Source organism: Siphateles boraxobius, unplaced genomic scaffold (assembly GCF_051911475.1).
Source record: "Siphateles boraxobius isolate OS27281-9 unplaced genomic scaffold, OSU_SipBor_1 25, whole genome shotgun sequence".
Taxonomy (NCBI): Eukaryota; Metazoa; Chordata; class Actinopteri; order Cypriniformes; family Leuciscidae; genus Siphateles; species Siphateles boraxobius.
This window is the reverse complement of record NW_027508866.1, coordinates 22,415,129-22,437,831: the sequence shown is the minus strand read 5'-3', so window position 1 is coordinate 22,437,831 and position 22,703 is coordinate 22,415,129. Positions and strand designations below refer to the sequence as shown.

At 40.0% G+C, this 22,703-nt stretch overlaps 2 long non-coding RNA genes across 2 annotated transcripts in view; one reads left to right on the top strand and one right to left on the bottom strand.

The window, feature by feature from the left end:
• Positions 1 to 22,703, bottom strand: part of LOC143750294 (uncharacterized) — a 411,790-nt gene that overhangs the window by 286,862 nt on the left and 102,225 nt on the right. The window lies entirely within an intron of this gene.
• On the top strand, positions 8,423 to 9,182 carry LOC143750292 (uncharacterized). The gene is made up of 3 exons (XR_013207141.1): positions 8,423 to 8,596; positions 8,780 to 8,840; positions 8,990 to 9,182. It is a non-coding gene; the product is annotated as an uncharacterized LOC143750292 (long non-coding RNA).

Here is a 22,703-nt window from a genome sequence, read left to right as displayed (position 1 = left end):
CTTTTGTAACTGGTCCCTGTAAGAAAACAACGTCATTTCATATATGATAGGAAACCCAGCAACAGCGATTATCAGCTTCTCCTCCATTTTCTCGGAACTAATGTTGTGGTAGGAACGAAAGCTCACATCGTATGTTTCTCCGGAATCAGCCAGAGTGAAGGACGTCTTTATTCTGATTGTTTTCTGGCGTTTTGCCGCTGCTTGCCACTGAACCGCGTCATAGCTCATTACCATAAAGTTTAGCTTCTTTCAACTTTCTTATTGACGCTCAAAACGCCCAAAACGCGACGCCGAGGGATTTGACGCTCCTTGCAGCTGAGAGAAGCCAGCTTCCATTGAAAATGAATGACTTCCGGCCGCTTTGGAAGCTCAAGTCGGCGGCTGTGTGAACGTACGGTAATACTCTAACTAGAGTTAGTTGACATGCAGTTGCAAAGTTACTTTTAGTTAGTATAATGTCTAAAGTGGACAATCGAAAAATAAAGTGGAACCAAATATAAGAAATTAATTAGGCTACAATTGTTAGTCTTATAGGCCTACAGTAGTAATAGATGTATGAACCAATTTAAAACAATCATCATTAATATAGTCACAATAATATAGTGGGATAGTTTATATTTTAGAAAATTTAGGACTACTTTTGTCAGACATTTTGTTTTTGTTAAAATGTATTTTTAAACAATTTATAGTCGTTTTTCAATTGATTAATTGGTTTTACCTGAATACCTGAATCCAGTATTTCTTATTTATAGATTTAACTTTTGTCAAGAAAAATTTGAATAATAGATTTTATTTCCGTGCTTGATTGAGATTCTACATCATCTCCTCCTGTAATGAAATCAGAAATCATATGTAAAGCCAGTTTGCATGTTGAAAATAGTTGTGTAACATACTTCAAAATTCACTTGTGACCTTTTAAAGATAATTTTAAAATGCACGGTGCTTTTGTTCTTTTTTTTAATGTGGTCAGAGGTGATCTGAAACCACTAGCATTTCAGATTATTTTTTTTGATACTCTGTAATGATGTTTGTTTTTAAAGGCATTAAGAAATATACTGCTACAGGGCACATACTACAACCCAAAGAAATATAAGGGACTTGAATGTACGGACAAACTGGATAAGTGGCATTTACAAGCTGTACCTCCATATTTAATCTAAAAAATATTCACAATATCTGATAATAAAAAGCCCATTTCTGATGTTGATGTGCTTATGTATCTATGATGCATTTTGTTCCTATACTGATCAGCGCAACAACATTTACCACACCAAATGACTTTCACAACAGTGCTATGAAGAAATCAAGTTGATAATTTTCCGTCTCTGATCCAGTTAACCGCTCACAGCTATTAAGTGTGCAGTGCACGTCTTGGCTTGTTGTTTGAGAAAAAAATTATTTGTGGTAACTAAAGATTTTACATTAGCTATATGAAAACCTTAAACCAAGTGTCATCTGAGCTCAAATGCTGCTAGAGGTTCACTTTCTTTAAACACATTTAACCAACTGGTCTCTGTTTGATTTTCAGATGTATGAAGTCTTCAAGTTCTCACAGGTCTTCTATGACATTAACCATACCGGTGCTGACGTTTGACATTCAGAAAGTGTCACAATACCTTTTGTCTTCATTTTCATCTTCATCACTTAAAACCTTTCAAACTAGACATGGTGAAATATTTCACTTGAAAACAATACTTGTGCTGTCTGTATTTGGCACAATGGCATTCAGACAGTTTAAGGTGTGTCTTAAGTCCAAATACCTTTTGGGTCACTGTCTAAAAATAACATTATGAGATGGTATCATATGATTTTAGATTAGATATTTTAGATTTAGATTTTCACTTTGAAGTTATAGTATACACAGGGGAAATCAGATAATATCAGCTGTCAAGTATCCTAAGTTTGTACCACAAATTGTTCAGATTTTGGAAACTGGAAATGAATGATCTTTTTAAGGAACAGCTAAAAATGTATATTCGGTCATGATTTACTCACTCTTGAGTTGTTCCAAACTTGAATGACTTTATTTCTTCTCATGCTAGAGATTTTTGTAAAGGCTGAAGTTGTTCGCTGATGAACTTCCCCTCGGCTGTTTTCCACTGGATCACTGAAACATTGAGCTGAACTGAAGAACCAGATCAGTCCCATTGTGAACGAACCATTTAGACCGCTTTTGTGAAGTGGATGGAATAATCCATTGGAATTTAAAAATAGAGCATTAAGAAATGTTCACAAAATTGGACATCACGTCTACTTTTAAGAATTAACGTGTCCAAGGAAACAATGCAGCAAATGTGGCAAATTCTGGAGAAAAGGGCCTTTTATTGTCCATGTAAGACAGAAGGTCAAACTGGTTTGGAATATAACAGGAGTAATTATTTTAATAGTATTAGTTTTGGGTGAATTATTTTATTAAGACAAAGTTGAGACTGTGAGAGCAACTCAAGAAACTTTACTAAACCTCACCATAGCGGTTGTGTCACAATTGTGTCAAACGAGACTGATTGTGTAAATTAATTTCCCCTAAACACCATGATGTTTATGTGTGTTTTGCCTCAGTGCAAACCACAGGTTGCATTAATAGATCTTTAGGCGCCGAGTTTTGCGCCTAAACAGAAACAGAGTTTTGTGAACACAGTTTAGAACATTTTTCTGGGCTGAAATTTCTGAGCAGCTCTGAGAGAGTCTGTCCTCTTCTTGACTTTGACTTCTTGTGCCAAAATCAAAAAGCTTGTGATAATGCAAAAAGCTTAGTGCTGGAAATCAGACGGTTGCTGCAGCTACGTTCTGTCCAGAACTGGTGAACATTAACATTAATGAAGCTCACATGAAAATCAATATTAATCCTAGAGTTTCACATTTGAATAAAAATTTGTAAAGGTGCATTCTGTAGAAACGTTAGGTGATTAGGTGATTCACTAAAGTATGGTGCGGGTCACCTGACTCGTCCCACTTAGTAGCCTATAGTCGCCATGCTGAAATGATGTGACCCACATTGTTTTACTGGCCGCATTTTACCTGGTTCAAATGAATTAATTCAGATTTTTTCCTCCCATGAGTCATGATCATGACCCTCAAACATGTAAGCAGAAAAAAAGCATATGGATTCCGATATTCTCCGATTAGTTTCAGGCATCATTCATATGTGGAAATAAATATGATATGAATTGTATACGTGCATTTGCATCTAGCATGCAAACGAACAGATTGGATATTTCCCTGAACTGTACGTCATTGAAAAAGCGAAGTGGCGAATGATCACATGACTCTTTTCAATGGTGCAAAGGATGACGAAGGCATCTGACCTTTAAAGATGGTTCAGAAATCAAAAGCTATTATCATTTCATCTGCATCCATTGCAAATCACACCATTTTTGTCGCCCCCTTACCAATTGACCAATGTATTTCTTCAGTTTTTTGAGATGGTGAGTCAACCCCATGAAAGAACATAAAGAAAGAACAAAGACAAGAATGGAAGAGTGGTTCATTTAAGGCCTCAACCAGAGTGGTAGGATTACTGTCTTGGATTTGTTTAAAATAAGGACTGAACTCTCTTGATTTCCTCAACATAATGGAAAGCAGACTTAAAAGACATACCACACACAACAGGACTGAATAACTTGAGAATATAACCAACTTTAGAGGACATTTATCTTAAAGGAAGTAGTATACTCTCTTTTGACAATTGTATGTTGATTGTTTGATTGAGTTAATTGATTATTTTGTTTTGTCAGTAAAGCGGGCTTCATTTCTTTAATAATCTAATTTCTGTGATTTTTTTTTTACATAACACTCCATCTCCTTAGTCGAACCTAACAACACTGGTCCAAATTAATATATTGAGTTAGTTTAGTAGCTGAGTAATAATTGAAATAGGTAAAATGCGGCTCTGTCTGAACGTCCGAGAGGATCCTCACACTCATTGGCTGCCACCTCTGTAGATACCCTAGTACAGTGTTGTAGTGTATTTGGTAGCTTGAGAGCAAAAATTGTACAATAAAAGGTCAGTTTTATTGTAGCAGAGCTTTACCAGCGGAGACAACAGGAGAATCAGTACCTGTACACCCAAAGAAGTAGAAAAGCTCTGAAGAATGAAGACAGAAAGACTGACAAAAACAAGCAATGTTCTACTTTTTTTATGTACGCTATTTATAAAATTCACCATTTTATTTGCAAAATGATGTTGTATCTCAAATGTATTATTATTTAAACACTAAAATATGCATCTCAGTTAATATTTTTAGCAGTTTATACTTCTGTATAATCGTGAATTTTGTTTTAGAAACCTAAACCTTTACATCATAAATGGAGTTTATAGTTAATTGTCATTTATTTATAACTTCTACCATTCATGTAGGGGCTTATATATGGGATTATGTCAGATGATATCATCCATGTAAAAAATTACATTTCTGACAGTTTCACATCTCAGTCATCCTTGACGTCTTTTAGGTTGGTGAAGTATCTGTCTGAGCTGCTAAACCTGTTTGCTCTGGTCATATGAACTGTTACACTCACTCATGCGATACCAAAGACAAAAAATCCCATGGTAAAATCTGAATATCCATCATTATGGATAAGCAGTCAGATGTCATGCCACCGACATCTTACAACAATGAACAATGAAATACTCTTTCATTGAAGTATGTGATGCATGCCATTGATCATGTAGGCCAGTGTTTTTTTTTTTTTTAAACCAGTGTATCTATTCTGGTCTTTATGTTACAGGCAATGTCTGTATTTGGTATTTGAGAGGTGACTGAGGGTCTGACCCGTGTATGGATGCAGTAACAGTGTTTGCTCATTTAGCCCATCTTCCAGAGAATAAACATCTACATCTTGTTCTGTAATTAATTAATGCGCTCATACAACCAAACTAATCAAGAGTTATATTTTGTAGAAAGAGATTTGTCAGATTGAACTTTATTCTGCTCTTCTCATTATAGCTGTATGAGACATGTAAAGACAACTGTGTCTAAGGTCATGAAGGTCAATAACACACCAAATGTATCCACTAACACATATGCATACTTAGCTTGTGTAATTCTTTTAGGATTTATAGCACAATTTTTCACTATATGCTAAACTATGAGAGTGAATCATGTATAGAAGTTTGTATCAGTGCTCTGCACCGTGTGGAGGCGTTATTCATGTTCTGTTCCAGTGAAGTCCTGATGAAAGTTATCGCCTATGTTTTATTTAATTGTGTTTGCAGGGGTTGTTTATTATTATGAGCTTGAAAGCACCAAATGAGAGTAAAGATCGGCGAGTATATAAAGCGTTGTCAATTGCCAGAAGGCCGGTAACATTTTTTATCAATTCTAACATTACAATGTCATGAGAACATGAACTTAAAGGACAATTCCGGCCAAAAATTAACCTAGGGGTAAATAACACATAGGTACTGAGTCGACCGTTCTCTGGGATGCGTTTTCATGATAATCGAATGTACCCAGTTTTAGATTGACCACAGATGAGCTTATAATGCTAGTATATAGGGCACAGAATAAGTAAAAATAAAAATCGCTAGTTAATACCACTAACAAGGCTCAAAATAGCCCCAAACTAACACGGTAGCATAATTAGGGTCTATACCTGCAAACCGAAGCATTGAGAAATTTGTAAGTGTACAGAGAGTTTAATAAGGAGATACTTTATAAAGACAGTGCACTTCGCTTATACAAGCAGGAGCCATCTTTGGAAAACAGTCTCGACCAGTCGAACCACGAACGCCGTGCTGCGTGCTGTTCAACAGTCACAGTTCAGCTCATGTAGCACGGCGTTCGTGGTTCAACTGGTCGAGACTGTTTTCCATTTTGAGCCTTGTTAGTGGTATTAACTAGCAATTTTTATTTTAACTTATTCTATGCCCAATATACTAGCGTTATAAGCTAATATGTGGTAAAACTAAAGATAAAACTGGGTGCATTCGATTATCATGAAAACGCATCCCAGAGAACGGTCGACTCGGTACCTATGTGTTATTTACCCCTAGGTTCATTTTTGGCCGGAATTGTCCTTTAAACAAACGTGAATGACGCTCGGGACAGTTAGGCCAGTGCTACATCGTCACGAAAGTTTAACCCTTGCTAATGTGAATGTTCCAGTACCAGAAGACGCAAAAGTCACTTTGTTGTTCACATGCTTTGTGGGAAATTCCCTTTCGAAGTGAAACTTGCACTGTATCATAGTGTTGCTTCTATGGGAATGCTCCTTGTGAGCCGGTGTCTGAAGCACGTGTACTAATCGCCAATCCTGATTGGTTACTGAAGTCAGGTGATGTCATAGGTGCGGCAACTGGCTGTACTGTATAAAGGAGAACACATACACAGATTCTTTGTCTTCAGGAAGCAGTTTGTTTGTGTGTACATGTGCTATAAGTACGTGTGAGAGAACAAAAAAAAGAGTAAATGCAGATATAGGAAGTAACCACCTCCGTGTGAATGATATATCATATGACACTAAATGACACTAACGATCTTGTCTTGGAGTGGAGCATGAACGGTCAGCCCTCGAGGGGACTGGCTGTGTAAAGAGGGCGTTTACGGTCATGGGGTTCGCAGCTTGATTTGGCCGACGAGCTTGGAAAGGTTTATCCCTTTCCCAATCCTCTGTCGCCAGTTCCTGAGACTCTTGCTCTGAATCCGTAAGCCCGCTCGCTGGTTTCTTCCGGTCCGGCGAAGAGCTTGTGGCCGCTGTAGTTCCGAAGAACTATGAGACAAGAGTTGAGCCGGATGTTTTGTCTGAGCCCGCCTTTTCCTTGTCACCCACGTACGAGGAGTTACTGGATGTTATTATATACACCACCGTCAGAATGAATCTAAACTGGACGGTGGAAAGACAGGAACTCGCTTCAGGCAGGCTAGGCGAGCGGTTTCTGGCAGGGCACAAACATGCGTCTCCTGCAAGCCTTACGTTTCTCCCAGACCTCTACGATGAGGTGTTGAGGTCTTGGAGGAAATCTTTTTCTGCCTGTATGTTCCCACCCAGCAAGTCCAACTATGCTAATGTTACGGGGTTGGAGGAACATGGGTATGTGAAGATACCCTGGATGGAGGAATAGTTAGCTGGTTACATCTCATCCGGCGAGGCTCCCACTTTCCCCTTAAAGCCTTGTCAGTTAACATCTAAACTTGTGGGCAAAGCGGTAGTGGGCCAACCTGGTGGTGTTGCAGGCGTATCAAGCCGCATGTCCTGATTTTGCAGAGTTAGACACGTTCCTGGGTCAACATATTTTGTTGATCTAGGAACAACATTTCTGTCCAAAAATTTTGTCCTAAACCTATCCCTCCCCCTAAACCTAACCTTACCCTTAAGTTATCCCTAAAAATCAGAGGGAAATGATAGTTGGATAACACTGATGCAGAAGCACCAAACCCTGGTTGTAAGCCTAAACTTGGAATAAACTGTAAATTTGTCCCTCAAATCTGATTGGTTGATGGGAATTTTGTTCCATGAACATGTTGTACTTCGTGAAATCAGCTACCAAGCTGACCTCTTGAGGGACGCTGATGTCCACCGCACCACCGACTTTGCCTCAAGAACTTGCCACATATGTTTTGAACTAGATTTCCAATAGATTTTTCTTTTTCTTGATCAGGGACACACTTATGTGTCATAGATCAACACTTTAACCATACATAGGCTTATTTACATCTCAGGTTTTATGATGTATACAACATTAGTTTATATAAATGTCAGGCATTAAACATTTAAATTGTTACGGGACGTTGTAGAGGAATCATGAGGAAGACGACGAGGAACAGGAGAACAGGAATTTATTTAAAGAAAACTCGTCGCTACACACGTCATACATCAAACGAAATACAAACGAGAACGGACAAGGAATAGGGAGAAACAGAGGGCTTAAATAACACAGGGAAACAAAGGAACGTAATTGGGGCAAACGAGGACAAACGAGGAGCGGGAAAACTGAACAGGACTAAACCAAAACACTAAGAAAAAGGGGGAAACACAGAGTCACACAGTTACATAAATAGCTGTTTTAAATAATTTGACAAATAATGCATTTCAGTTGTGAGTTTGCAGTGTATTATACAGGATAAAAACCAGTGATCCATCAAGATCCCACAAGCTGCATGTGTTTTGAGCACTGGAGCGTGTCGAAAGTCACAGGCCATAATTTCCCACGTGTGGATTTGAGATGTAAAGTACAGTAAATCCTGTAAATAAGTATACATAGAATACGTTTAAGTTCTGAGCCTTTCACAAGTTTTACACATAGCAGACAATGTGATTTGTCAGAACAATGCATTGAGACAGCTGCGTTGCACGATTTACAGTATTGTTTGGATTACTACACACTGAAGGGGCAGCTTTATGTCACATTGAGGATGAAGAGGATTAAGTAAATAAGTACGACTGTAGAAGAGATTTTGCAAGGCATTTTGAAAGTTTTGATATATACCCGGAAGTGTCACAAATGTTGACTTATTGTCACGTCATCTACATGGGAATTCACTGGACCAAGCTCTGGTTTATTCACATCCATCCAGTATTTAAGCCTCATTATCACAGATGCCAGAGTAATACAGACTGTGACATTACAATAACTGGACAAGAGCATCAGCGCAAGGTAACTCACTCATCTCTTGTGTTATGCTACATTTTTGAATCTATCTGTATTACTGCTAACTGAATAATCACTGAATACGAGCAAGCAAAACGTGTTATAAATAAAAAAAAATGATTCTGTGGTAAACAATATTTAGAGAATAAATGTTTCACATTAATCTCTTTAAGTGCTTTTGTTTTGTAGGATGAAGTCAATACAGGCAATTTTACTGATGCTTTTTGTTGCATCTGTCTTTTCAAAACCAGTAAGTATCAGTTATCTGTTTTCTTTTACATTTTTATTTTGTATGATATTCTAATATATATAAATGTTATTTTATTGCTACTTCAGTTTCTTTCAAAAGCATACATTGCTATTAATAATTATATTTATTTCAACTGTTTGAATCCCCAGTTTCCTTTGCGCAGAGGATTTGATTCATCAGACTCAAGATCCAGTTCCAGAGATGATTCACACTCTGAATCAAGTGAGTCTAAATCAAGTGAATCTGAATCCTCTGAGGAAGTTATTGTGCCACACACATTTCCTCCAGCTAGAAGAACAACTCCGTCGACCACTGTCAAGACAACAAATTCCACAATCCCCACGACAGCCACTCCAACTAGCAGAACAACACCTCCGTTGACCACTGGCAGCACAACAAATCCCACAATCCCCACGACAGCCACTCCAACTAGCAGAACAACACCTCCGTTGACCACTGGCAGCACAACAAATCCCACAATCCCCACGATAGAAGAAGCCACAACCTGTTTTAACACGACCTGTTAATAACAACCAGTGATAACAACTGCTAATAAATTGCAATATTGTTATTTAATCAAATTTTCACACAAAATTAATGTAATGATTTTTATTGATTGAAAATTGATTATAGTTTACAGTATAAAATCATGTTTATGCATTGACAATGAAGGTCTTGATATTAATGAATAATGTAACTAATTAAGATTAAAATTGCATGTCCCTATTATGCTTTTAAGTGTTCAATTTTTTCAATTTAAGACAAATAATTATTATGTAAGAAAAATAATCATTTTTAAATGGGGTTTAATATCGGTAGTTTCTTTTTTCTGAAGTAAGAAAATACGATTTAATATCAGCATAATAATATGTGAAATCAGTAACTTTTCTTGTACCTTTTTCAGTAACCAAATGAAATAATAATGAGTATACAAGTATTATTATCATTATTATTATTATTATCAATAGTTGTAGTAGTATTAACATAGCATTAGTGTAAATGACATGAAACCTTCTATATATGATTTTTTCTTATTCAATAATGCACAATTTACAAGAAGATCATTTATAAACAATAATTGTGATATGTCCAAAGTGCATCTTACAAAAAACAATTTATTCAAAAATAAATGAATACATTTTAAAACTAATGTTTGCTGGGCAAACAAAAAGGAAAATGGCTAGAGCAGCCAAAACCTACTGTAGTGCTAAATTGCTTTTGAATTCTTGTAAGCAGCCTCACCACCTCCCTTAACCAAACAAACTCTCTGGTTAAATAAGTCATTTTCCCGTCAAACAGATATGAGGACAACCATTTTAGCAAGGTATTCCATATTCCAACAATGCACATTTATATTAATGACATCAAAACAATAACTTATTTTGCCTAGCCAAATAAATACACTAAGCACAGTATTAACCAAAGTAAACTATTACAATAATAAAAATACATTCAACACATAAACATCAAAACTATAACATGTGAAGCACCAGTGTTACATAAAATGATATGACCACTGCCACTGCTATTATAGGTTACGCGCACTACCGGAATGAACCAGGACACAGCAGAAATCAACAGGTAAGCAAAGAACATTCAAAAAAATATTTTTGCCTCTTGTTAAATTTAATTAATTAAAATAAGCAAAAGGATTGTTTAATATTTTGTCACAATTTAATTTAATTGTGTTCAATCAACCTAATATATTTAAAACTGAAGTTTACTTAATTTGTGTGAAAACTACATGAATAATTTTTGTTGACAACTAACTGGGCAGTGGATCTGTAGTTCCCAGCATGCTTTGCAAGGGACTGCATTAGGAGGGTAAATTTAGGGATTAAAGTGTTATTTTATGTGTTTTTCAGTTTATGGAAAGATGTTGTTAGTTAATGTTAGTATTTAATGTTCAGTTATGTTAGAAACTTAGATGACTTTCTGTAATGTTTTTGAATTTTGTGGTTACCATTAAGCAGAAGAGTGATGACTGTGTTTAACATGTGGGCACTACATTTGCATTAAACCTTACTCACAGGCCTGCATAAATCAAATATAATAGGCTATTATTATGTAAAAAGTTATTATATAACTAAATTGAATGCTATATAGCTACCATCATTGAAAATAACTATAAAGTCAAATCAGCTTAAATTATAATGTTGGCGATTTTAGGCAGGACAAAATTAAAAATCTAGTTAAATCTAGTTAACTAAATTCATACAAAAGATGTTTTACCATTCGTTGTAAAACTGTGGACCTATTTTTCCAACGCCTCACAACCGGACATTCTCCAAAAACTACGATAATACCTGTTGGAAAGCTTCTTTTGCAGCGTTTTTTGCGTGAGCATATCAGTGCACATCCCAGACCACTCGGTGAGTTTCACGTCTTTGTAAACTAAAGTTTAATGCGTTTATATGAATGATTGTTCCAAGGCACCTATGAAACCATTGTACAGGTGAGGGGGTGCTAACACAAAAACCTAAAATTCTCGGGACAGCAGTAGTGTCCAAATTTTAATCTTAACCGTTCGATTTCATCATGAACGATCTTAAAACAGGGCTTTACTTGTAAAACGCCCGAACTTACCCTTTAAGAGCGTGCTCCAGACAGCGCAGAATACAATTAACATAAAGACAATATACGATTACAATTAATATATATGAGCAATATACAGATGACAATGTACAATATGCTGTATAGCTTAATATAAATAGTAGCAGAAAAACATACTTTACAGTTTTTAACAGTGTAATATTATACACATACAGTATATATAAGTTAGAATTACAAATATACAGATATACACAGTGCAGTATGATGCGCATGATTGGTATTTCAGTGATATGGGTTATTGTATTAATCAATGCAGTGCACTGTATAAAATGTATCAGTTCCGGCTGTTCATGAACCTGATAGCCTGAGGAAAGAAGCTGTCTCTCAGTCGGCTGGTACGGGATTGAATGCTGCAAAAACGTCTGCCTGATGGTAACAGAGAGAACAGTCTATGAGATGGGTGGTTAAAGTCACAGATAATCTTCAGGGCTTTCCTCATACACCGTCTGGTGTAGATGTCCTGGAGGGAGGGAAGCTCACCTCTTACAATATGGCTGGCAGTTCGCTCAACCCTCTGCTGTTTCCAAACCAGGCAGTAATGCTGCCAGTCAGAATATTCTCCACGGTGCAGGTGTAGAATGATTTGAGGATATTGGAGGTCATTCCAAACTTCCTAAGGCGCCTAAGAAAGAAAAGGCGTTGATGTGCCTTCTTAAGCACTGCCTCTGTGTGAGCAGACCATGTAAGATCCTCAGTGATGTGAACGCCGAGGAACTTAAAGCTGTTGACCCGCTCCACAGGTGTCCCCTCGATGGTAATAGGGGTGTGTTCTCTGCTCCGTCTCCTGAAATCCACCAGCAGCTCCTTGGTCTTGTCGATGTTAAGAGAGAGGTGGTTCTCCTGACACCATTTTATCAGTGTGGACACCTCCGCTCTGTAGGCCGTCTCATCATTGTCAGTGATCAGGCCTACTACCATGGTGTCATCAGCGAATTTGACGATGACGTTAGAGCTGTGTGTAGCTGCACAGTCGTATGTGTACAGGGAGTACAGGAGTGGGCTGAGAACGCAGCCCTGAGGTGTTGAGGGCCAGCGAGGAAGAGATTGTATTGCCGATTCTGACCACCTGACGTCTGTCTGACAGGAAGTCCAGGATCCAGCTGCACAGAGATTTGTTTAAGCCCTTAAACTCTTTGGTTTATTTTGGAATTCCGCATGAAATTGGACATACCCAAATCTGATGGCTCCCGATACCCACATACAGTGAAGTAAATGCAAATAATTGGTGTCATTTTATAGGAAACCCTTTAAAAAACAAAATCAAGTGTCCAATGAAATAAAAATTATTGTATGTGTTTAAAATATCAAAAGAAACACACAAAACAGTAGGCGCTTTTGTGTGTTTTTTTCTTTGAAAGTGTATAATTTTGGTATTGTGTGCAAAGGCTACATATTATAAGTTCCATTTGATTCCACTAGATGTCACCAAACACTGAAAAGTTTCAAAAGTTATTGCTATGAAACCAAAGGTGGCTTTTTAGTGTCTTTTTGGGTCCCGAATGCAAAAAAGAAAATTACTCCAAAAATCTCACTTTTACTATTTGCTAAAAGTACTTTTCCCATATAAATACAAATATTTGCATATATGTTTCATGTTCTTCTCAAAAGAGACTCAATACATGCAATAAATAAGTAATGGAGTAGAAAAAAATGAGATCTGAGAAGAGTGCGTCAAAACTGCGCGCCGCAGAAGATCTGATTACTTTTTTTTTTACTCTGAGGTAAAAATGCGCGCTGAATATCTCAGACTCTGGTTGGTTTAGAGGAAAGGTGTGTCCACGACATGTTCATGTAATGCTGAGATCATAAGCTTTCCAATGATGCGTACTTCATCATCATCCGGCGACGATAACATATCATGTGGATCGTATGAAAACAATGACTTATTTCCTGCATTACTGGACTAAATGAGACACAACGGGGGATTATTTCTCAAGCGAAACTCACATGAAGGTGAAAATGGACTCATTTTGAAGAAAACAGTCTAAGGTGAAAGTCTATGTATATTTTTGACTACTTTTAGCTCAGACATGCTGTAATCGGAGACGAAGTGCAACGCTTTTCCTAGTTTGTTTACAAATATCAAAGATGTACTTCGCGATTAATTCTGCAATCATTTGATCTGTTGTATTATGTCAACTAAATAAACCATATAGACCAAATCCTGAGAAAGAAAGGTTTTGTTTGATATATGACTTGCCTTTGTTCATCAAATTTGACCAATGCCATCAATATTCAAATTCATAATCACACTTACTTTTGATCGGTATTTCGGTTGCGGGTTGAGGAATTTAAACATTTAAATTATGCAATATGTAAAATGAATTAAAAAATGATGGTTTTGTGTGAAAAGTAGAGGGTCTAAGCTTTGTAATGATATCACATATGACTGTTAATGTTTCATCAGGACCTTTACATATTAAAGGGCGATCATAATAACGATCTTAATAACGCAATTCCAAGACGGTACCGGGTTTACGACCTTAACAGGTTAAGCCCAGTGCCTGGAGCTTTGTAATGAGTTTGGCAGGCACTATGTTATTAAATGCTGAACTGTAGTCCACAAACAGCATTCTCACATAAGTGTTTTTATTTTCCAGGTGGGAGAGAGCGGTGTGAAGGCAAAAAGCAATAGCATCATCAGTGGAACGGTTGCTACGGTATGCAAATTGCAGTGAGTCCAGTGAGGCAGGCAACACAGAGCAGATGTAGTCTCTGATAAGCCTCTCAAAGCACTTGCTAAAGATGGGTGTCAGAGCAACAGGCCGCCAGTCATTCAAGCATTTGATTTTAGTTTTCTTTGGATCCACAATTGTGGATTTTTTGAAACATGGAGGAACCACGGACAGAGAGAGGGAGAGATTGAAGATGTCTGTAAAGACCCCGGCTAGTTGGTCTGCGCATGACCTGGTTACACGACCTGGTATACCATCCGGACCCGCAGCCTTGTGGATATTCACCCATCGGAACGAATGAGCTACATCCGCGACAGAGACGGAGAGTGCACTGATCTCCTCTGTGACATGCGCGGGAGCTATCTCTGTGTGGATGACTTTATGAGCCTCGAATCGAGCGTAAAACTGGTTCAGCTCGTCCGGCAGAGTGGCGGCAATATTCCCGGTGGTGGGGGTTTTCCCCTTAATGCCTGTGATGTTATTAATGCCCTGCCACATGCTTCTCGCGTTGTTGGTGTTAAGTTGTCCTTTTTTACCTTTTTTACCTAAATTTTTACCTTGTATTGTTGTTTAGCAGCTTTGACGGTTTTCCTAAGATCATAGCAGGTTTGTTTATAATCCTCTTTGTTTCCGGAATTAAAGGCACAAGTCCGTGCTGACAAAGCTGTTCGGACATCGCTGTTTATCCACGGTTTTTGGTTGGGGTACATGCAAATTATTTTTGTCGGCACCACATCTTCTACACACTTCCTGATGAAACACGTTACAGTGTCCGAGTAAGCCTCGATGTCATCCTCAGAAGCAGCCCGAAACATCTCCCAGTCAACGCGTTCAAAACAGTCCTGTAGCGTCACGTCCGAATGGTCTGACCAGCATTGAATCGTCCTGAGGACGGGTGCTTCCCTGTTTCAGTCTGTGCCTATAAGCGGGCAGGAGCAGAATGGAAGAGTGGTCTGATTTGCCAAAAGGTGCGCGGGGGAGGGATTTGTAGGCATCCCGGAAAGGAGAGTAGCAGTGGTCTAAAGCAGGGTCACCACGCGTATTGACGGTGATGTGCTAAAAGTATTTTGGAGCTATTGTTCTGAAGTTTGCTTTATTAAAATCCCCCATTACAATAAACGCTGGATCTGGGTGTGCGGTTTCCTGCTCGCTTACATTCTCATACAGTTTCCCGAGTGCCTGATCTGTGTTGGCTTGAGGGGGAATATAAACAGCTGTAATTATGACCGCTGTAAATTCCCTCGGTAGCCAGAATGGTCGGCACAGAAGTGTGTGATATTCCAGATCTGGGGAGTAAAAGGATCTAATAGAGTGTAAGTTCCTCTCATCACACCACGAGTTATTAATAAAGAAACAAACCCCTCCTCCTCTACTTTTCCCTGAGAGCTCTTTCGATCTATCCGCGCGGTGCACGGAGAACCCCGTAAGTTCGATAGCTGAGTCAGGAATTTCCGCCGACATCCAGGTTTCTGTGAGGCAGATAATAGAGCAGTCTCTTGTTTCTCGTTGATAGGAGATGTGCGCCCGCAGTTCACAAAGTTTGTTGTCCAATGACTGAACGTTAGCCAACAAAATAGTTGGGTTAGGAGGTCTTAGAGGACGGCGTCTAAGTCTGACGAGGACGCCGGCTCTCTTCCCCCTTTTTCGGCGATGTTTCCTTGGTCGCGGCCATGCAGCCCAGACAAAGGGCTCTGATGTGGTGTTTGTAAACAAAACACCGGCATTCAAGAACTCAAAGTCCAGTTTGCGATGTGCGACAAATGAGCCGATTTTTAAAAGTGTGTCTCTATCGTAGACCGTTTTACTAACAACATCCAGTACAAAAACCAACAAAACTACTAATAAAACAGACGACAAACTGCAAAGTTTGGTTGGAGCTCACACCACGGTTGCCATGCTCGGCGCCATTTTTAAGATGATACAGACGATAAGTTGATAAGTTATCGCGCAATTCTTCGACAGGATTATTTTATTTAGCAAAATATCTCACCATTCACTGATGCGTCCAGGTCACTCAGTCACCATATGTTTGGTCTAAAACGCCACTGTTCTCATGTTTTGCCGCAGAACAGCAAATGTGAGTCAGTTATCATCTGACAGTGGTATGAAGAGTGTGCAAAGTAACATTTAAGCAACAGTGTGAAAGTGAATGGCACATAACAGGCACAATACCGGTATAAAATGAATTTATATTGGCACAATATGTGTGTAACTAAACTTACGTCATCGTTTTTAAATACCTCCGTTTTGACAGTCCGCACTACAGCGCAAAAACGGCGTTTTCAAATGTATGATGTTTTGTTAAAGTTCGGGAGGAGCATGTTCAGATAAATAAACCTAATTAAACACACGTGGAGCACACTCAGATAATCAAACTTTATTAGACACGAGTGGAGCACACACTGCTAATCAACTTAATCAACAAGTTAAGAGGTGTATATATACAGCAAACTTACCTCAGTTCGTTGACAGCTTAACAGCATCTTGGCTCGCCGTTTTTGCTACCATGTCGCAACACCGAAGTTCTTCATCTGACGAGGAAACAAACATCCCCAGGGATCTGCCGTTGCATTTCGCCGGCCCCAGGATCATTCCTCCTACGCCGGACATCGCTTCTGAGCCCCAGGCTTCTTCGCGTGGCCGCAGGCCTGCAAGAACAGCCCTGCACTCGCCAAGATGTCAAGGCCAGTCTTCGCCGCCCCTGGCAAGACTTTCATCTTCCTCCCCAGCCTCCTCCTAGCACTCGGCCGTCCCGATCCCACCTATCAGGAAATGGACCGTAAGAGAATTGAGGCAAGCGATGGGTAATTCGGACGTGCAGGCTTCGCAGAAAATTAACAAAGCAGAACTGTATGATTGTCTCTGTATGGACTGTATGGATTCTTTCCAAAGTAAACAACAACTCCCAAGACGGTTCACAGGCAGAGCAAAGCCCGCAGGGTCCAAAAGATGCCTCCCCAGACACCACCGTCATCCTCGCACAAAATCCGGCTCGCTTCGCCCATTGAGCCGCAGCAACTGGCCTTCAGCGAGCCTGAGCCGCGCCCCAGATTTCGCCGCGGCAGGTCCACACCCTACTCTCGACGAGGCCCAGCCCTTCACCATGTCTTCTGCGGCCACATGCAGCCAGGCCCAGCGGCCTCCCCACAGCCTCTCAGTTTTAAACTTCCGCTGTTCATAACCCTTTTTCTTTTCATTGGCTTCCAGCTCCCGTTGCAGGCACTAGCGCGAGGCTATCGCCGCTAGCAGCACAGGCCCAACCATTTCAACAGTTTTACCCAACAGGTTATAACCCCGCCCACTTCCCGTGGCCTGCAGCTCCAGCAGCTCAAACAAGCGTGAGCCCACTTCCGCTTGCAGCACAAGCCCACACTTCATTCTATCATCCTTCCTTTCCTTTCTATCCTCCAACTAATTTTCCTTTCCAAGCCACACAGGGTAATCTAAGCATGAGGCCGCCGCCGACATTCGCAGCACCGGCTTATACCCTTCCCAGCTCTCTCATTCAAACTAAACCACAACATTCTCTCTTCACAGCAACACCGATGCTCGTTCTGTCCAACACCGTCACCATGGAACCACCACCAGCGTCTCAAAGCATCCGCGCTCAGATCCTCTCAGAAATTCAGGACGCTGGCTCCAGAGGCGGACCAATTCCCAACTCCAGTTCTTCGCTATTCAGAACTGATATTGCCATAACCCACCCGTTAAAACCCCTCCTCGACGCTTCCTTTTCAGTGGCCTTCAGTACCCGTTCTAGATGCTAGCGTGAGTCTGCCTCCGCTAGCAACAGAGGCCCAATCATTCCAACCTTTTCGCGACATTTACTAACCCCTCCTCTTTTCAGTGGCCTGCAGCTCCAGCAGCTCAAGCAAGCGTGAGGCTGCCTCCGCTTGCAGCACAAACCCACTCTTCTCATTTTCAACCTTTTCCTTCTCATGCTTCTTTCAATCTACCTCCCCCCGAGGCCCAGTGGCCGATCCAAGCGTAAGACTGCCTCCACTGACAATTGCAGCCCCAGCTTTGGTCCCTTCCAGCTCTCTCCTCCAGGCAAAATCTCAGCACTCTCTCTTCTCAGCAACACAGATGCCTGCCCCATCGAACGCAGTCGCTGCGGAGCCTCCCCCAGTGCCTCACAATATCCCAGCACAGATCCTGTCAGAAATGCAGGACGCTGGCTCCTGAGGCAGACCAATCTGACCAAAAAAGGTAATTTCATCTACATTTTTAACCTTTCATTGCCAACCCAACCATACCAGTCCATTCTGGCATATCTGCAACGGAGAAGTTCTCTGGCTAAATCTCCTCTGGAACCCCAGTTCATAGACGAATCCAATAAACCCGTGAAACGCTTTTGGTTCCAGAAACACCTCAAATCTGTTCTACAACAGTCAGGAATTCCAGCAAAGAATTTCTCAAGTCACTCCTTCCGTATCGGGGCAGCAACTTCAGCAGCTTAAAAAGGCCTCTCCCAACAACAGATCCAAGCTCTTGGGAAATGGTCCTCAGATGCTTTCCAAAGCTATATCAGGACCAACCGGTTCCACGTTAAAAAAAGCCCACCAAACCTTCATTGATTAAACCCCCCTGGGTTGTCCACTGTCAGACCGCACCAGCAGGCTGCAGCGCCAGTTGCAGCCAAGCGCGCCGGCCACCCTCAACATATCAGTTTGTTGCTCCCGGTGTTTCTAATCCTTGTACAGCACTCTTGTTTCCTCTCTCTCCGTCCAGCGAGCATTGGTCTCCCAGAGGACATAGCATGCATCTAGGTTTCCTCTTTTCTCTGTCCAGCAAGCATCGGTCTCCCAGCATTCGTAGCATGTATCTGTTTTTCTTTCTCCGTCCAGCGAGTATTGGTCTCCCAGCAGACGTAGCAAGCATCTACGTTTCCTCTTGCTCTGTCCAGCGAGCATTGGTCTCCCAGTGGACGTAGCATGCAGGTATCGCTTTCCCAGCGGACACGATAGCCCCCTGCGATCGGGCATTCCCAAATCTTGCTGCTCCTCATTCGTCAGCCAGTAGGGCCTGTCCGCCTAGCGCAGTGAGCTGCTCCTGCCAAGAAACGGCAACATGGGCCCTCCTGGTCAGGCGGCATAAATCATAAATCAGGTGGCTTTTTTCAGCCGGTAGGGCTCGCCCGTCAGGCGCCGTGAGGTGCTCCCGTCAAGACACAGAGCGAGTCCTCCCGACTGGTTGTTTCCAATTACGACTGCTCTCCGTTCGTGAGCCAGCAGGCCCTCCTGGTCAAGCAACCAGGCTTATTCTCCAAACGCCAGCCTGCCAAATCTCTGCATTTTGAGGGGTCTTTAGTCTGGGGCTGTGCTTGCTCTTTTTGCTTTTGGGGAAGTACTCTGGGTTCGGGCAAAAATTCCGAGCTCGGAGCCCTCCCCCCAGACAGCACGCCAAATACGCATAATCTTTACTCTGTTTAATTGATGTAAGAGTGAACTCGTGAAATCCCCTTTGTAGAGCTTTTTCAAAAAGATTCGTTTTCATTCATAAAAATTAGAGTTTTTCTCAGCTTTCTCAGTGTGGACAGAAGGCTAAAATGGAGAGAAAAAGATTAAAACTAAAACGTGTTAGTGTGGACAAGGCCTTAGTTATGCTTACTGTTTGTCATGTGCTTCCCTTGCTCCTCATGTATCTTGCAATCATGTGATCATGGCTGCGTCCGAAAACGTAGGCAGTAACTTGTTGCCTCCCTGCCATATCAGGCTAGGGCTGCAACTAACGATTATTTTGATAATCGATTAATCGGACGATTATTTTTTCGATTAATCGATTAATCGGATAGAAATTAAAATTGATTTTTTTTTATTATAACTAAATAAAACCGTAAATCAGGGTATTTATGTGTAAAAGTGTACTTTAAAAAGTGCAAAAGCCACACATTGAGTTTTACTAATATCAATATTTGCATTGTTTTTAATGATAATTGCTGATGGCAAGTTGACAAACATGATTATTGTTAAAAAAATGATATCCAACATATTATGTTTTAACACAATTTTTGTTAAAACAAATTTACACAGACATGTTGTTCAGATGTGAATATCTGAACTAAAAACAAACTAAAAACATCTAAAATATATAATTCATTTAATTTTTATTTAAAAATTAATTATATATAAGGAATAAAGGATAAAGAATATAATATATATTATATATATAATATATAAAAGAATATAATATAAGGATAAATTGATTAAATAAATATAGAAAGACTGAAAACAATTGTGTGAATGTAGAACCGCAGTAGATCGCGTTTGAAAAACAATTAAAACTTAGTAGACAAATGCTATAAAACGAGAACGGAATGGAGGTAACGTTACCCAGCAAGCTAACAGGCTTGAGTAAAGGACAGGAGAAATTATGCATTAGTGCACAAGCATTCGCTGAAAACCACTGAGTGCAGTGACTAAAAAACAATATTTTACTGCTGCTGTTATTAACTGCCTTTGTATTTAATGCTTCACTTTGTAAACACCGTTTTAATTTAACCTATTTCTGCGGTAGCGCTATTTTAATCCATCGCTTACGTTGCGAGCGAACTGATTGCACAACCTGATGCTCGAGACAAAATACAGACGTCCCGGAAGTCCCCCGCATATTGATTGCGGCTCCCTGATGCCCGCGAATTAGTTAAAACTCCCGAAATCTAGAGCACGCAAGCAAGAGCGCGCATATGCGAGACAGAAGAGACTGCTCCAAACCGTGTAGCGCGCGCGCTCGGCAGAGCGCCTGAGGGAGAGAGACCTTGCGTGTGTGTCCGTACCAGTAAACGCTCCCCGTGACGTAAGCAGACCAACTAATCGATAATGACATTCGTTGACAACGATTTTCATAATCGATTATAATCGATTTTATCGATTAGTTGTTGCAGCCCTATATCAGGCAATGACTTTCCAGGCAGCGTCTGTTCACGAAGGTATCTCACTAAATTGATTTCAGACAGACTTCTGAGGCAGTGTAACGGTTTAATGAAGGATCCATCTATGCTGCCTTTAAAAATCGATCAGATGAAGGAATATCAGGAGACAGAAAATGAAGCTAACATTGCATTCGGACGTGCCTTGATGCCTCCCGACCTTGGGACGCATCCGCCGAAGGCAGCGTTTTTCAGTTTTCAGACATAGCCCATGTCTTCTTCTGTGGATTTATTGGCAGGTTGCAAACCAACTGGAAATGTGCATTCTTTCCACTGTGCTGGAGTGTGACGAAGATGTAACACAAGGAAGATTTCCTATTTTCAGTTTTTCAGGCCACTATTTCTTAAGAACGTCATTAAAGCTAATCCTGTCTTTAAGGGTGCCATAGAATGCATTGATACAATATTTTAAATTGTTATCTGATATCTACATAGATGGTATTTGGCTTAGGTAAGGACAAAAATTCTCCAGATACAGTTTTACGTGTCCATTTACAAGCCTAGGATTTGTCCCTAGAATGAAATGGCCTGTTATTACCTTATTTGGAAGGGTCATTAATATTATTATTGAGCTCTGCTCTGATTGGCTGTTTTACAGATTTGTACGCAGGGGCTGTGATGTACTCTGAAATACAAACGTGCAAAATAATCATAGCCTACTTCAGTTCTCAAACAAAAAAATATTTTAACAAATTGACTAGATGCACTGTCAAATGACAATCGTTTCAACTTAAGTGGTTTAGACGGTCACATTAGCTATAAGGAGTGAGTGAGCTATCTGTAAGCAACTTAAGTAACCTAGATAGCTCCTGATTTATGTGTTGTTGATAAAATATTGTCTAAATTATAATACTACCTGACAAAAGGGATTGACATAGATGTATCTACAGTTGTATTTTGTAGATTTATATGACAGCACAGGCCGGAAATAATATTAACCTCTGTGTAAATAGGTCGTCATAGTATTTATTTATCTATGTTCGTTGGAGATTTACTGTGAAATTATTACATTATAAAATATATTAAAATGTATATTAAAAATAAGCTATCTTGTGCAATTATAACAAAATTATCCCAATATAAGAACACAAATACACTGAGTGAGCAAAAATTTAGGTGAGATTTGCAATGGTAATTGATGTTTAAATACAGTGGTGGTCAGAATGAATGGCACCCCTGGTAAATATGATCAAAAATGCCTGTAAAAAATAAATCTGCATTGTTTATCCTCCTGATCTTTCATTCGAAAAAAATCGAACCTTTCATTGAAGTAAAATAATTGAAAATCACAATTAATTGGTAAATCACAAAATAATTGGTAAATCACATTATGAAATAAATGCTTTTCTCCAAAACATGCTCGCCATAATTATTAGCTCCCTGTTATTAAATACTTTTTGCAACCTCCTTTTGCCAAGATAACAGCTCTGAGTTTTCTTCTATAATGCCTGATGAGTTTGGAGAAAACCTGACAAGAGATCAGAGACCGTTTCTCCATACAGCTGTAGTGAGGGGGGCGTGGTTTAGCGAGGTCTGCAGCGGAGGAACGGGGGTGGAGCCGAGCGGTAAGGAAGTAGGTCAAGTGCAAAATGACGAACACCGGTTTCTGATTGCATGATTGGCGTGGGGAGACAAGATAAAAGCCGG